Source organism: Neomonachus schauinslandi, chromosome 11 (genome assembly GCF_002201575.2).
Source record: "Neomonachus schauinslandi chromosome 11, ASM220157v2, whole genome shotgun sequence".
In the NCBI taxonomy this organism is placed as follows: Eukaryota; Metazoa; Chordata; class Mammalia; order Carnivora; family Phocidae; genus Neomonachus; species Neomonachus schauinslandi.
In genome coordinates, this window is record NC_058413.1 from 40,151,967 (window position 1) to 40,166,716 (window position 14,750).

General features: G+C 41.2%; 1 protein-coding gene across 1 annotated transcript in view; it reads left to right on the forward strand.

The window, feature by feature from the left end:
- The first annotated feature begins 7,777 nt into the window (after positions 1-7,777).
- PIK3C2A (phosphatidylinositol-4-phosphate 3-kinase catalytic subunit type 2 alpha) overlaps positions 7,778-14,750 on the forward strand; it is a 98,308-nt gene continuing 91,335 nt past the window's right edge. Inside the window, exon 1 of the mRNA XM_021685318.2 lies at positions 7,778-7,889. The gene's annotated coding sequence lies outside the window, so the exon portion shown is untranslated. The remainder of the gene's footprint in view (positions 7,890-14,750) is intronic.

Here is a 14,750-nt window from a genome sequence, read left to right on the forward strand (position 1 = left end):
TCAAAAGCTCCTGAGTGGTCCAGAAGGATGAGGACAAAGAGTTGAGCTGACTTTGGCAAGATGCAGGTCAGCAGTGACTTGATAGCAGACGCTTCAGTATATGGAGGGGATGAAAGCCCAGTGGGGTGAGAAAGCCAGCAAGTATAGACAGTTCTTCTGAGTTTTGTTATAGTGGGAAACAAAGAAATCAGGTAGAAGCTGGAGAGGGTATAAGGTCAAGGGAAGTTATACATGCAGGGAGTTCAGTGGGAGAGAGACTGAGTAGGGAAACTATGAGAAGGGAAAACATTTAAACTTTGCTTTCTGGGGGCGCCTGGGTGTCTCAGTTGGTTAAGCAACTGCCTTCGGCTCAGGTCATGATCCTGGAGTCCTGGATCGAGTCCCGCATTGGGCTCCCTGCTCAGCAGGGAGTCTGCTTCTCCCTCTGACCCTCTCATGCTCTATCTCATTCTCTCTCTCAAATAAATAAATAAAATTAAAAAAAAAAAAAAACACTTCGCTTTCTGCCCTCACCGAGTTTATGATCTTGTCTGGGAGAAGTTGAGGATGGTGGTGGTAAAAAGTTTAGGCTTTGGACTAAATAAAACAGTATCTGTAATGCTGAATACAGTGCCTAACAGTAAGAACTCAATAGATGGAAGGAAGCTATAATTATAAAATAATTTGAAAACACTCTAAAATAGGAGGTAATTGAGGGCTAAACTAAGTAATTAGATGTTAGGATTTCAGAAGACAAGGAGATTACGGTCAGCTCAGTGACCATAATTAAAAATCAGGACCCATCATATGGGACAATGGGTTAAAAAAATCTGTGAAAAAGTTTACAAAGCTCTACAGATTTTATTTTATTTATTTATTTATTTATTTTAAAGATTTTATTTATTTATTTGACAGAGACAGTGAAAGAGGGAACACATGCAGGGGAAGTGGGAGAGGGAGAAGCAGTCTTCCCGCGGAGCAGGGAGCCCTGATGTGGGGCTCGATCCCAGGACCCTGGGACCATGACCTGAGCCGAAGGCAGACGCTTAACGACTGAGCCACCCAGGTGCCCCAAAGCTCTACAGATTTTAAAAATCTTTCAGCCACTGACTTAAACAGTTGCCTTTATTGGAAATATTTAAATTCCATGTAGTCCCAAATATTCTGAGCCATTTTGAGTCCTCTGTACCAGTCCTCATGCTTTTCCCTCTGTCTGAAGCATCATTTCCTACCCTTACCTAATGGCTACTCACTCTTCAGAGCTATTTCCTCTTCTCCAGTGGGGCTGGGTGCTCCTCTGTTGGCACCAGTGTGCAATTTTACCATAACTTTTACCACAGCGTGTTGACATTTTCTATTTGTGTACCTTTTGTGTTTTTTTTCTTTTCTGCTTTTGGGTTTACGAGACCATAGGCTTTTCAAGGGCAGGATCATATTGTATTCATCTTTGTTTCCCTCGTACCCAGCCTGGCTTCTGGCTGATCTCAATGAACATTTATTGAACCCAACTGAATCTGATATTAGGATTATGCTAGAAAACCCTGGACTAGAAAATCCTTGAAGGACTGATAACTTAAAACACCCCACCACAATCTTAAAATAGGTTTATAACATATGAACTAATCACAACCCCCATCCTTCATCATACCCTCTGAATCTACACAACTCCACATACTTATGTCCAAATCAACTTATCTTTTTGTCATTCAGTTTCTAATAAAAATTATTAGCATCCATTTTTCATGCCAAAATTACTAAGCTCTTATATTTTTCTCTTTTTTAATTTGAAAGTAATACATGCTCATGGTAACAAAATCAGCCTGTACAAAAGGAGTCTATAGTAAAAAGGAAGGCTCCCTCCTATATGCTGTCTTCCAGCCTCTCAGTTCTTCATAGACACAGACACTACTATCAATTTCTTGGGTATCCTTCCCAAGGTATCCTATTTTGTTACAACACACTCTAGTTTTTCCACATAAATACTAGCATTTCACAAATTATTTGGCAACTTGGTTTTTTCCTTTAACAGAATATTGAAGATTATTCCACATTGGAATTTTTTTTTTTTAAGATTTTATTTATTTATTTGACAGAGAGAGTGAGAGAGCACAAGCAGGGGTAACAGTAGAGGGAGAGGGAGAAGCAGGCTCCCCACCAAGCAGGGAGCCTGATGCAGGGCTCGATCTCAGGACCCTGGGATCATGACCTGAGCGGAAGGCAGACACTTAACCATCTGAGCCACCCAGGCGCCCCTGGAATTTTTTATCTTATCAGTCCATCTTTTTAACAGCTACATAGTATTCCATTTCCCATTTTATGACATACCATAACCTATTTAACCCATTCCCTATTGTTGGAAATTTAGGTTGCTTTTACTCTTTTCCTACTATATAATTATTATGGGTTGAATTGTGTTACACCCAAAATTCAAATATTGAAGTCCTAACCCTTAATATCTCAGAATGTGACCTTATTTGGAGATAGGTTCCTTATAATCAAGTTAAAATGAGGTCATTTAGGGTGGGCCCTAATACAATCGACTGGTATCCTTTTAAGAAGAGGAAAGTTGGACAGAGACATTTAAGAGGGAAGATGATAAGAAGACACAGGGAGAAAGCAGCCACTTACAAGCCAAGGAAAGAGACCCAGAACAGATACTTCCCTTATGGCTGTCAGAATGAACCAACCCTGCCAACATGTTGATCTCAGACTTCTAGCCTCCAGGACTGTGAGACAATAAATTTACTGTTTAAGCCGCTTAGTTTGTGGTACTTTGTTATGGCAGCCCTAGCAAACTAATACGATAATGCTTCAATGAATATCCTTGTATATCTTTTTTTCACAAAGATGCAAGTATACAGGTAGAAATCATAGAAGTAAATTTATAGAAAGATATCTCTGTATCTTTCACATACCCTTTTCTTTGCCTAGAGTGCCCTTCCTCCTGAGATGTTCCTAAAAAATTTCAATATAACCACTTCAATATAACCACAGAAGAGGTAGCTCTTCTGTGAAACCTGCTGTGGTAGCCTGCTTCTGGTGACCCAGTGACCCCCCACCTAGTATTCAAGTCTTTGTGTATGCCTCACCTTTGTGTATTCCCCTCCTCTTGAACGTGGACTGGACTTATTGACTCTTCTAATGAATAGAGTATGGCAGAAGTGATGGGACCTCACTTCTGAGATTAGATTACAGAGACTGCAGCTTCTATTTGGGGATGCTTTCTCTCACACACTCTTGTTCTCTCTTGCGCTTTCTTGGTCATTCATGTTGGGGGAAGCCAGCTGCCATGTTGTGAGGCAGCCCTGTGGAGAGACCCATGTTTCAAGAGATCACAACCACATGAGTGAAAATGAAAGTGGATCTCTCTTCATTCAAGCCTTTAGGTGAGACTGGCAGCAGATAGCTTGACTGTAACCTCACTAGAAACTTTAAGGCAGAATTACTCATCTAAGCCACACCTAGATTCCTGACCAAAGAAACTATGAGATAGTTAATTTTGTTGCTTTAAGCTACTGAGTTTTGGGGTAATTTGATATGCAGAAATAGATAACTACCTTCCATCCTCCCCTCTTCTTTCCCAAGCTTCCAAAGTTACTTAAAAATATCTCTAGTAATGCTTACTACATCATACTTATTTCTAAATCTCTCTCCTCTACTTGATTGTCTCCAAGGACAAAAGCCCTGACTCAGCTCTATATTTACTGTGTCTTATGCAAAGTTCAAGCCACCATCATCACTTCCCTAGATTGTTGCAATAACCCCCAAACTGAGCTGCCTAAATCCTCTGTAGCCTCACTCTGATACATGCTCTATGCTCCGTTCAACCATAAGAAATCTTTTTAAAATGCAACTTGGATCATTTGAGAGCTCAAACTCCTTCTCCTCGTTCTTAGGATAAAGACCTAAATCCTTAATATAACCTCCCAGGCCCGGCATGATCTGCTTGCTCCACCACCAAATCTAAAGCCACTTCCCTCTTGTTCGCAGTACAACAGCAACACTGGCCTCTCGGTTCCTCAGTTGAACTATGCTCCTTCCTCCCTCAATGTCCTTTTTTTTTTTTTAAGGTTTTATTTATTTATTTGACAGAGAGAGACACAGCGAGAGAGGGAACACAAGCAGGGGGAGTGGGAGAGGGAGAAGCAGGCTTCCCGCAGAGCAGGGAGCCCGATGCGGGGCTCAATCCCAGGACCCTGGGATCATGACCCGAGCTGAAGGCAGACACTTAACGACTGAGCCACCCAGGCGCCCCTCCCTCAATGTCTTTGTACACACTGTCCCTCTGCCTGGGATGCTTTCTGCTTACTTCATCCTCAGTCATTTCTACTCATCCTTTAGATCTCAGCTCAACACCACTTCCTCAGGGAAGGCCTTTCTGCCTTCCATTTTAAAGCAAAGAACCCTATAGTTTTCCTTCATACCACTTACTACAATTTAGATAAATGATTAATTAATTACGTGTTTAATGTCTGTCTCCCCTGTTGGACTTGGACTCTAAGCTCTATGAGATCAGGGACACCTCATCTTGCTCACTACTGTATCCGCAGTACAGACAATAGTGCTTGATATATTGAAAACAGGGGCTCAGTACTTTTTTTTTTTGCTGAATGAATTACAAGGCAAACATTTCATATTCCTTCTACAAACTTCACATCCTTTCATTATCTACACATTTAATGTGGTCTTTTTAAATTTAAATTCTAGTTAGTTGACAATACAGTTCAATATTGGTCTCAGGTGTAGAGTTCAGCGGTTCATCATTTACATTGAACACCCGGTGCTCATCGTAACAAGTGCCCTCCTTAATACCTATCACCCATCTAGCTCATCCCCCCCATCAACCAAAGCAAAGTGACGTGCTTTGCTTGGCTTTGTTCTCTATCATTAAGAGTCTCTCATGATTTGTTTCCCTCTCTTTTTCCCCCATAGTGTATGTTCATCCATTTTGTTTTTTAAATTCCACCTATGAGTGAAATCCTACGGTATTTGTCTTTCTCTGACTTATTTCACTTAGCTTTATACACTCTAGCTCCATCAATCCACATCCTTGCAAATGGCAAGATTTCAGTCTTTCTGTTGGCTGAGTAGTATTCCATTGTGTGTGTGTGTATACCATATCTTCTTCATATATATAAATGTATATACACATCATATCTTTATATATATATATAAACACACATATATATACCATATCTTCTTTATCCATTCATCAGTTGATGGACATTTGGACTCTTTCTATAGTTTGGCTATTTAATGTTCTTAATGTCATTTCTCTATGACAGTGTTACCTGCCTTAGGTAATGATCTCTGAGAAGTAAAAACCATAGGTTTTAAGTTGTGTGGTATAGGACCCAGCAGGGTTGGGGATCAGCACTGGGAAAGGAAGGTGAAGAACAGGTTTCCTGATAAATGGCCTTTAATAGCTATGTTATTGCTGTTAAAATCTCCATGGCCTTTTGGGGGCCAGTGTGAAGGTCAAAGAGCTTGGGCCTTACAGTTAGACCCGCGTTTGGATCCCAGTTGTACCATTTCGTATCTGTGTGACTACAGGCAAATTCCTTATCCTCTCTGTTCTTCAAATTTCTCAGCTACAAAATGAGGATATAATAATGGCACCACTATTTAAGGTTGTTAGAGGAACTCAATGACTTGTAAGGCACTAAGAAGAGGGCCTGACCTTAAACGCTCAGTAAATATCAGCCACTCTCTCTCTATTTTTTTTAACCTGTAGTAAAAAAAGGTTGCCCATTTCTCATTTGGTTCTAGAAGAAGTTTGGGAATATTTGTGGTGCTGTTAAGTACTCTGTGGGAGGTTAGGATTGGAACACTTAAAAATATAATGCCTCCTCAATTCTTTTCTCTACTTTCAAATCTTAATATTGAACCTGGTAGGAGAGGGAGAAATGGCTGCCAGCTATGTTTTCTTTGGTTCCAAATGACAGCAGCACCAGTCTGTCCTAGAAATTTGTGTTTCTCCTGCTGACACAACCATCCTCATACACCCTTTGCCAGAGAGATGAGCTGCTAAGAGAGGGCTACTAGTTCAATTCTTGACACTTGGCAATTTGTGAATGCTAGTTTTTTGGAAACTGGAGAACCATCAAACTCCCTTTCTCTTTTTATTGGGACCCTTCTGGTTGATCAGAGGCTACTAAGTATTGGCCATTTGAGAAGCATAATAAAATAATGAAGTTGGAACTACAAGAAATTCACTCATCAAGGGCCCTGTGCTGCTGAGACCCAGAGAAAATATTTCTCATAAGAAAAAATATAAGAAAGATTAAAAAAAAAGTCAAACAGCTAATCTTCCCTCAAGACACAGTGTTCTCTCAAGGTCTCTTCTTTTCTGAAGGCACACTCAGTTCTGGAGCGGAAGCTAGGAAAGCAGCTGAGATAAATCGTTTTCCCCTCCCCTTTTAATCTTGTGAAAGAGCTGCCAATTCTAGGAATTCCTCCTTTGATGAGAAGATAAAGTAGAACAATGGTGTGGAACTAAACAGATTCCTAAGGGACATTCTTCTAGGGTGTGTAAAGTCTGCCTGGAAGTGGGGGGGGGAGGGGAGGAAGAGATGGAAAGCTCTAGTAGGAAGGGTGGGTGGACAAGAGCTGGTAGCCACAGCCTCAAGGAATACAGTTGCTTCTAGGCTTCTCCATAGAGTAGCAACTCTGTCCAGTCTCATTTCCTGGGAGGTGTAGGCATGTTTATTAGAGTGATTGGAGGGCTTCATCCATTTCACATCCACCTTACCAAAAAAAAAAAAAAAAGGGAGAGAGAAAAGATTTCTTTCCCATTATTTGTTGGAGGGAAGTTCTATTTACAGCATTTACAATTTAAAAAAAAGTGTATAGTTTTTGTTGTGGTTATTTTTTACTGAGAATTGAAGCCCAAATCAGTCTACCACATTAGATTGTAAGCCTGTGGAAGGAGCATGTCCCCTTCTCTTTACTGTTTAAGGGACAATCTGTTGTAAAATGCTACAGATTGGAGTCAGAACTGAATTTGAATCCTGCTCCTAGCTTCACTATCTGTAAATGGGGATAATTTTCCTATCTGCTTGACATGATTATGTAATTTTAAAATCAGACATTTAAAGCCTAAACTTTACAAGCATAATCTCATTCAATTCTCATGAGGCAGGTATTATTTTGGAGATTGTATGTAAAGATATTTCGTAATGTAGAGAAGGGCCGTGCAGCTGTGAGTTATCATTGAGCTATCTTCCTTACCTGGCTGCTGAGGATTAAATGAGACACCAATGTGAAAGAGCTTTACGCAATCCACGTGATGGGCTAAAAACACGCCCCACAGCACCTGATCCACCGTGAGTAGTCGGTAAATGATGTCTGGAGTGCATGATTTTCTATCTTGCCTGTTCCTTTCAGTCTTCCAGTCACAAACTAACCTCGCCTTGGCCTGGGGCCAAAACCACGAATTTGGGAACTACAGCCAGGCTGGAGGAGACTGCTGAGTCCCTGGAGAGGGCACGGGAACAATACAGTACTTCGGTGGTTGACGGACGCCCGGCCGGAGAAGTGGCCGGCTGGGGTCCCCGAAGGTACACCCCCACCCCCTGGTCTGGTGCTACAGGGAGAGACATCCTGAGGCCACCCGGCACTGCCCAGGGGAAGCGGCAGCCAAGCCCCCACTACCCGAGCTGTAGCCTCGCGGGACGCGCCCAAGCCCCGCCCACTACATCAGGTAGGCCGTCTGTACCAGCCAATCCACCAGAAGCCTGGGCGCGGAAGGCGGTGCTTCCCTGGTCGGAAGTGACGTGCTTTGCTTGGCTGGCCGCGGAGTCCGTCGAGACTCTTGGCGGCGGCTGAGGCGGCTGGGAGGGAAATGGCTCGGACCGCGGCTGCTGCGGCGGCTCGGTTTGTGGTGGAGACAGAGGCTCGGGCAGTGTGAGGTGAGGAGTGGTAGGTGCGGCGGAGGCCGGTACCTGGGACCCTGCTGTCCAAGGGCAGCTAGGGACCCCGGGGAGCCCGGCTGGGAGGGTCCCTTGTTGCGGCCCCAGTCCCCGGGTGTTCGCCTTTGACCCCCTATCTGGTACTTTTGGCGTTTCCCCAGCGGGACTCACCTCCCCGGGCCTTGCTTCCACCCAGACGGTTTCTGACAGCCCCGCCTAAGGTGCGAGGGGCCCGCGCCCCCATTAGACCCCTCTTGGCTGGGGCTGGGAGGTGGTGCGCCTGGGAGTTAGTTTTGTCCCAAGGGGGAGGGGAGACCACCCCCTTGTCCTTTGGTACGGGGCCGGAGTCACTGTGGCCGGTTCTATTCTCTTGTTGAATTGTTAGATTCTGGCGAACTGTGTTGCACTTCTCAGTTGTGTAACCCCCCTCCCCCTCCACCTCCTTGTCCCATCTCCAGCTTTTGGGATAATGATTTTTTTCTTCTCACTTCTCCCGGTTTGCCTTTTTGCCGCGAATCCACTTGATTCGGGAAAACAGTATTATTTAAGTGTGTGTTTAACGCATCATCTTTCCGGGAGTGCAGTCAGATTAAAAATATTTGCTTAACTCTTCCTGAGTGACAGAGGAACAATACATAATTGAAGAAAAAAGTACATACTTATTTTCCTAACTAAATGGTTTGGCTTTAAAAAGGAGATTCTCTAGCTGGATTTTTAAAAAATTCTCTAGTGGAAATTTTTTCGGGGGGAGCAGGGATTGAGGAGGGAAATGAGGAAGAAAACTAAGTGAGGAGGAAAGTCTGGGAATAAAAAACGTGGAAGAGAGCCTGTGGTAGTTCCTTCCCTTCTGTTAATTAGCCTGATAGAAGCTGAGGTTGTAATTATATTTTTATTTTGAACAGTGAGTGTTGAGAGTAAGGAAGGAGGTCTTCGTCTTTGAACAAGATTACCTATTAAAGAGGTACCCTAAAATCTTTCCAGGTGGGTGTCAGAAAAGCTCTGTTGGGAAAATTGTTTAATATATTGGAGTATCAAAGCCACAGCTTAAAAGAGATGTAGGAAAAAGAAAGCTATTAAAAGAGCTGTGAAGAGATAGTATAAAGGGGAAGCCTGTTTGGAGGTCCGGGAACGCTGATTCCAGAAGAGACTTTGTACTTTTGCCTCCTTGGCTTGTGATTAAGTTTCTACAGGAGGCTCCTTTTAGCATTGTGCTGTACTCGGTGTTAGTGCTCTTATTCACCATGGCAAATTAGACCTAGCTGAGGTCTATACAGTTCCTAGTTTAATAGTAAGACCGTTTTTGAGTACTGAAAAGCATGTTGCTTGCAGTTTTTCTTGGCAGGCAGTGTATTTTAATGTTTTCATCCATAGGTTTCACAACCTTTTCACAACATCAAAGTTGATGTGCTTGCATTTAGGAGTTAGAAACTATAATATATATTATATATATAACTATAAAATTATAAGTAATTAGCTGTGTATTAAGCATCTGATTCTTTGTTTCTCCCTTCTGCCATGAATGCTTCTAAAATTTTCACTTGAAGATTGTTGCATCAGTTCCATGTCCAGGAATCTTTCTTTAATCTAGCGCAATGTTTTTGCACTTGTAAGCACATTCAATAAGTGAACTTATACCTAACGAGGGTGTTGAATTTCCCAAGAGTTCAGAGTTCTTATCAGAGCATCAGACCAAACTTTTCAGAGCAGCTGTGCAAAGCACTTTTTTTAATGCTTTGTAACTTGTTACTTAATTTGCTAACATAAATTATCCATTTTATTATATTTCTCATGTTTCAAGAATAAATTAAGGCAGGTAAAAGTATCACCTGTGATACTACCAAGCAGTAAGATATTAAGCAAGCTGCTTACTTTGGTATCCATTTTTTAATTTTGAGATTTTATATCTAAATAAATGCTGTCCAGTAGAAATACTAAATGGGAGCCACATATGTAAGATATTTTACTTTTTTGGGGGGGGGTACATCTTTGAAATCTGGTGTCCATCTTACACTTAAAACTCATCTCACTTTGGACTAGCCACATTTCAAGCACTCAGTAGCTGCTTGTGGTTAGTAGCTACGATATTGAACAATGCAGATATACAGTATGAAAATTCTGCTTTTCTATCTTGGATTCCTGCTTGAAAAGGAAAGGCAACTCTTATGAGAAATGTATTACCAGTAATTGATAATTTCTTATCATTTTGATGGTATTCAGACGAATCTTTTTTGATTGGAATTATGGTCATACTTGGGAATGATTGCTATAGGATATCTTTCAGGTTGTTCACAGGCTTAAGGTTGAGACTAGAAGAAAAATTGTTTTCTCTGTTCTCTGCTGGAGTTATAGTTTTGATACCTTTATTTTGTACATTTATGTATATGTTGTATCCCTTCTTTTTGTCTGCAATCTGTTATTTACAAGTGATGGATTAAAAACACAATGGGAGAGTGCACATTGACCTTTTAGGCAGTTAAAAAGGAGTAGGGGTGCCTGGGTGGTTCAGTCGGTTGAGTGCCTTCAGCTCAGGTCATGATCCCTCGATCCTGGGATTGAGTCCTACATGAGGCTCTCTGCTCAGCGAGGAGTCTGCTTCTCCCTCTCCCTCTCCCTCTGCTGCTCCCCCTGCTTGTGCTTTCTCTCGCTCGCTCTCCTGCTGTCAAATAAATAAAATCTTTTTAAAAAATAAATAAGGAGATTTGTACAATTTTAAACTACTTTTTGGGTTTCTTAAAATTTTTAATTTAGCTATTTGGGTACAAAAGCAAGTGGGATTTTTTTTTTTTAAGGTTTTATTTATTTATTTGACAGAGAGAGAACACAAGTAGGCAGAGCGGCCGGCAGAGAGAGAGGGAGAAGTAGGCTCCCCGCTGAGCAGGGAGCCCGATGTGAGGCTCGATCCCAGGACCCTGGGATCATGACCCAGGGTGACTATAAACGAGCAGCAGAGTAATGTTAGTTCCTGTTGTGAAATGAGTAGGGATTTGATAAGGAATTTGAGTATGCGAAGAGAAAGGAATAGGCAGTGCTAGGAATATTGGTTAAAAAAATTTGCAGTATGGGAAATCCTAATTGAAACAGGCTATTTTTTTTTTTTAATTATTTTCCTATAAAAACAGAAGTTGGTGGTTTATCTTCAGAAAATATCAGTGGTGGCAGGGAGACATTAAGTATTAAAGTTCTGTTATGGGGCTAGCTGGCTAAGTTGGCAGAGCTTTTGACTCTTGATCTTGGAGTTGTGAGTTCGAGCCCCATTTTGGGTGTGGAGCCTACTTAAAAGAAAAAACTAATAGTTTTGTGGAATGAGAGGGAAAAGCAAAGACAAAAGCCTCTTTCAAGATAAAAGGGCAGGGAAAATGAGAGGAGACAATAGAGGGAAATCAATGCAGGTACTTTGCCTTCTGGTGAGGTCGGAAAAGAATGTGGATGTTGGAGTGATAGACACGGAAAAAAACACCTGTCTAATTAGGAAACAGGAAAACATTTTTTTCAGATGTTTTATGTGCAGTTTAGGGAATTATGCGAAGCATGTATTTTCCCCCCAAGATAAGCTCTAAAGGAGACCCAGGTATACTTATAAACAAAACCATAGTGCTGTGAGTATCCGTAACCAAGTTGCTTTATTAAATCCCTTTATATGTGTTCATAACGTGATTTATAACTGTTCTGACCTCTCTTTTTAGTTTAGTGTGTACATATCTTTTAGACTACAGTGCTGAGTTGGGAAAAGGTGGTCTTTGGCTCCAGGGAATGTAGCCTGGATCTCATAATGACATCTATCAGACTGGAATTCTGCCTGTATTGAAATGTATGACATGACCCTGTAACTATTTAGAGCCTTTTTTTTTTAAATCAGGTTTATTGTGATATAATTTAGAGTAAAATTCATTTGTTTTAGGTATCAGCTCTAGGAGTTGAAGAGAGTGACAGCGTTTAACTGCCACCACCACAATTAAGATACAGAATCTATCACTCCAAAAAGTATCCTTATTCTCCTTTATAATCAGTCTTTCACTTCCCCTCCAGACAACTGATTTTTTTTTTTTTATTCCTATAGTTTTGCCTTCCCAGAAGTCCTGTAAATTGGCATCATACGGTGTATTCAGCCTTTTTTTTTTTTTTTTTTTTTTTAAAAAAATGGTCATCTGCAACTCTGGGGAAGTCGTACTTCCCCCGTTTTGTTTTTTTTTTAAAGGTGTTTTTGTTTGTTTTTGTTTTTAGTTATATACACTCAACGTGGGGCTTGAACTCACAGTCCCAAGATCAAGAGTCACATGCCAGCCAGGTGCCTCAGCCTTTGAGTCTGACTTCTTTCACTTGGCGTAATGCTTTTGAGATTCAATAAAACACCACATTTTGGGGCGCCTGGGTGGCTCAGATGGTTGGGCGTCTGCCTTCGGCTCAGGCCATAATCTCAGGGTCCTGGGATCGAGCCCCACATCGGGCTCCCTGCTTGGTGGGGAGCCTGCTTCTCCCTCTCCCTCTACTGTTCTCCCTGCTTGTGCTCTCTCGCTCTGTCAAATAAATAAATAAAATCTTTTAAAAAAAACAAAACCACATTTTGTATATCCATTTTTTGATGGACAGTTGGGCTGCTGCTACCTTTTAGCTATTGTGAGTACTGCTGTGATCATTAGTGTACAGTTACTCTGTTTTAATTCTTTTGGGTGTATGTAGGAGTGGAATTGCTGGGTCATATGGAAATTCTATGTTTAATTTATTGAGGAAACACCAAAGTGTTTTCCAAAGTGGCTGCACCATCTTATATTGCCATCAACAAAGTATGAGGGTTTCAGTTTTTCCACATCCTTATCAACACTTATTCTCCATTTTTAAAATTTTAGCCATTCTAGTAGATATGAAGTGGTATCTCATTGTGGTTTTGGTTTGCATTTCCTTAATGAGTAATGATATTGAACATCTTTCCATGTGATTATTGGTGATAAGCTTCCTTTTTTTTAAAGATTTATTTATTTTATTTTTTTTAAATATTTATTTATTTGAGAGAGACCGTGTGAAAGAGAGCACGAGCAGGATCATGACCCAAGCCAAAGGCAGACGCTTAACTGACTGAGCCACCCAGGCACCCCAAGATTTATTTATTTTAGAGAGAGAGCATAAGTGGGAGGGGTAGAGGGAGAGGGAGAGAGAATTTCAAGTAGACTCCACAGTGGGCACGCAGTCCAGTGCAGGGCGGGGTGAGGTGGGGGGTGCTCAGTCTCATGACCCTGAGATCACAACTTGAGCTGAAACCAGTCAGACACTCAACTGACTGCACCACTCAGGCGCCCCAATAAGCTGCCCTTTTTTAGTGGTATGAATATATTGGTGGTTCCAGTAATTGGAAAGATGTAATACATATATATTTTTTTAGATGTCTGTATAAACTAGTCATTATGTATATTATTTAAGCCTGACAGCACAGGATCTTTTACAGATGAGAAAATTAAGACAAAGGGAGATTAAGTAGCTTGCTTAAGATTACACAGTTACTAAGAGGTCTGATATTTGAGCCTCAAGTCTTGCTACTACATCATTTTCTCTTCTTTGTTATCACTGTTCTATAAAACTACCAATTTAATGCAGTTGGTGTTATTTGAAAACAAGATTTTGTTAGCCATAGAAATTACGGAGTTTTGGGGGAAAATTCTGGAAATAATTCATGTCAGCTTTTCATTATTCATTATTCATCATTTCATTTTGGGGGGTTCTCAGTTGTAACTCAGTTTTATGTTTTCCTATCTTAAGCTATGTTGGAAATGGAGGAATATACCATAACATTTAGCACAAAAGCTTACTGTTATTTGTCATGTTGGAATTAGGGTAATGTCAGAGTATATTTAATGATTCATGTTAAATGAATGGACAATAAAGTGGTTCAAAGTTCAGTAATTATCTTCACAAAGCAGTGCTACTGTTAGGATTTTGAGTTAGATTGAAAACTGCTTTGTCTGTAAAATGTCTTTTCAACAGCAATCTCTTGCTGTAACTGTATTCCCCCCTCCATGTCCCCCTCCTAAACAGTGATACATATATACAGATATAGAATGCATTCTTGATGAATGCCCTGTTGTGAATCTTTTATGTATAGAATGTTGCTCCTAAGAGCTGAAAGTAGTATAATGACTGTCAGGGAGAATCAAGCCCTTTATTAATTGCTTATAGTACTTGGGCAAAGCATAATTATAAAGTGTGGTATGGAGGTTAAAGAATGTGGGAGCTGGCTAGGCTTATCCCATCTTTAAACTTGTGAAGCTTAGGAAGTCGTGGCTTTTCCCATGACTCACCCCTTATGTCCAGGTTATCACTACAATTTCATCTTTTCCCTGACTATACCATTAAAAATAGTATCCCCCTACCCACAACTAAATCATTCTTTATCACATCACTCTTTTCCCCCTCATTTCATTTACTGTCTAAACTTAATGTTTTTGTTTGCTTATTTAAGAAAAAACATCCTTGGGGTGCCTGGGTGGCTCAATTGGTTAAGCGGCTGTCTTCGGCTCAGGTCATGATCCCAGGAGGGATCGAGCCCCACATCAGGTTCCCTGCTCAATGGGGAGCCTGCTTCTCCCTCTCCCTCTGCCTGCGGCTCCCCCGGCTTGTGCTCTCTCTCTGTGTCAAATAAGTAAATAAAATCTTTAAAAAAAAAAAAAAGAAAACCATTCTTAATATTTCCATTGCTGCCAACCTAGTTCAAGTAATTACTAGTTCTCTTTTTTTTAAGATTTTTTTTTTTCTTTATTCATGAGAGACAGAGCGAGAGAGAAAGGCAGAGGGAGAAACAGGCTCCCAAGGAGCAGGGACCCCTATGCGGGACTCGATCCCAGGACCCTGAGATCATGACCTGAGCCGAAGGCA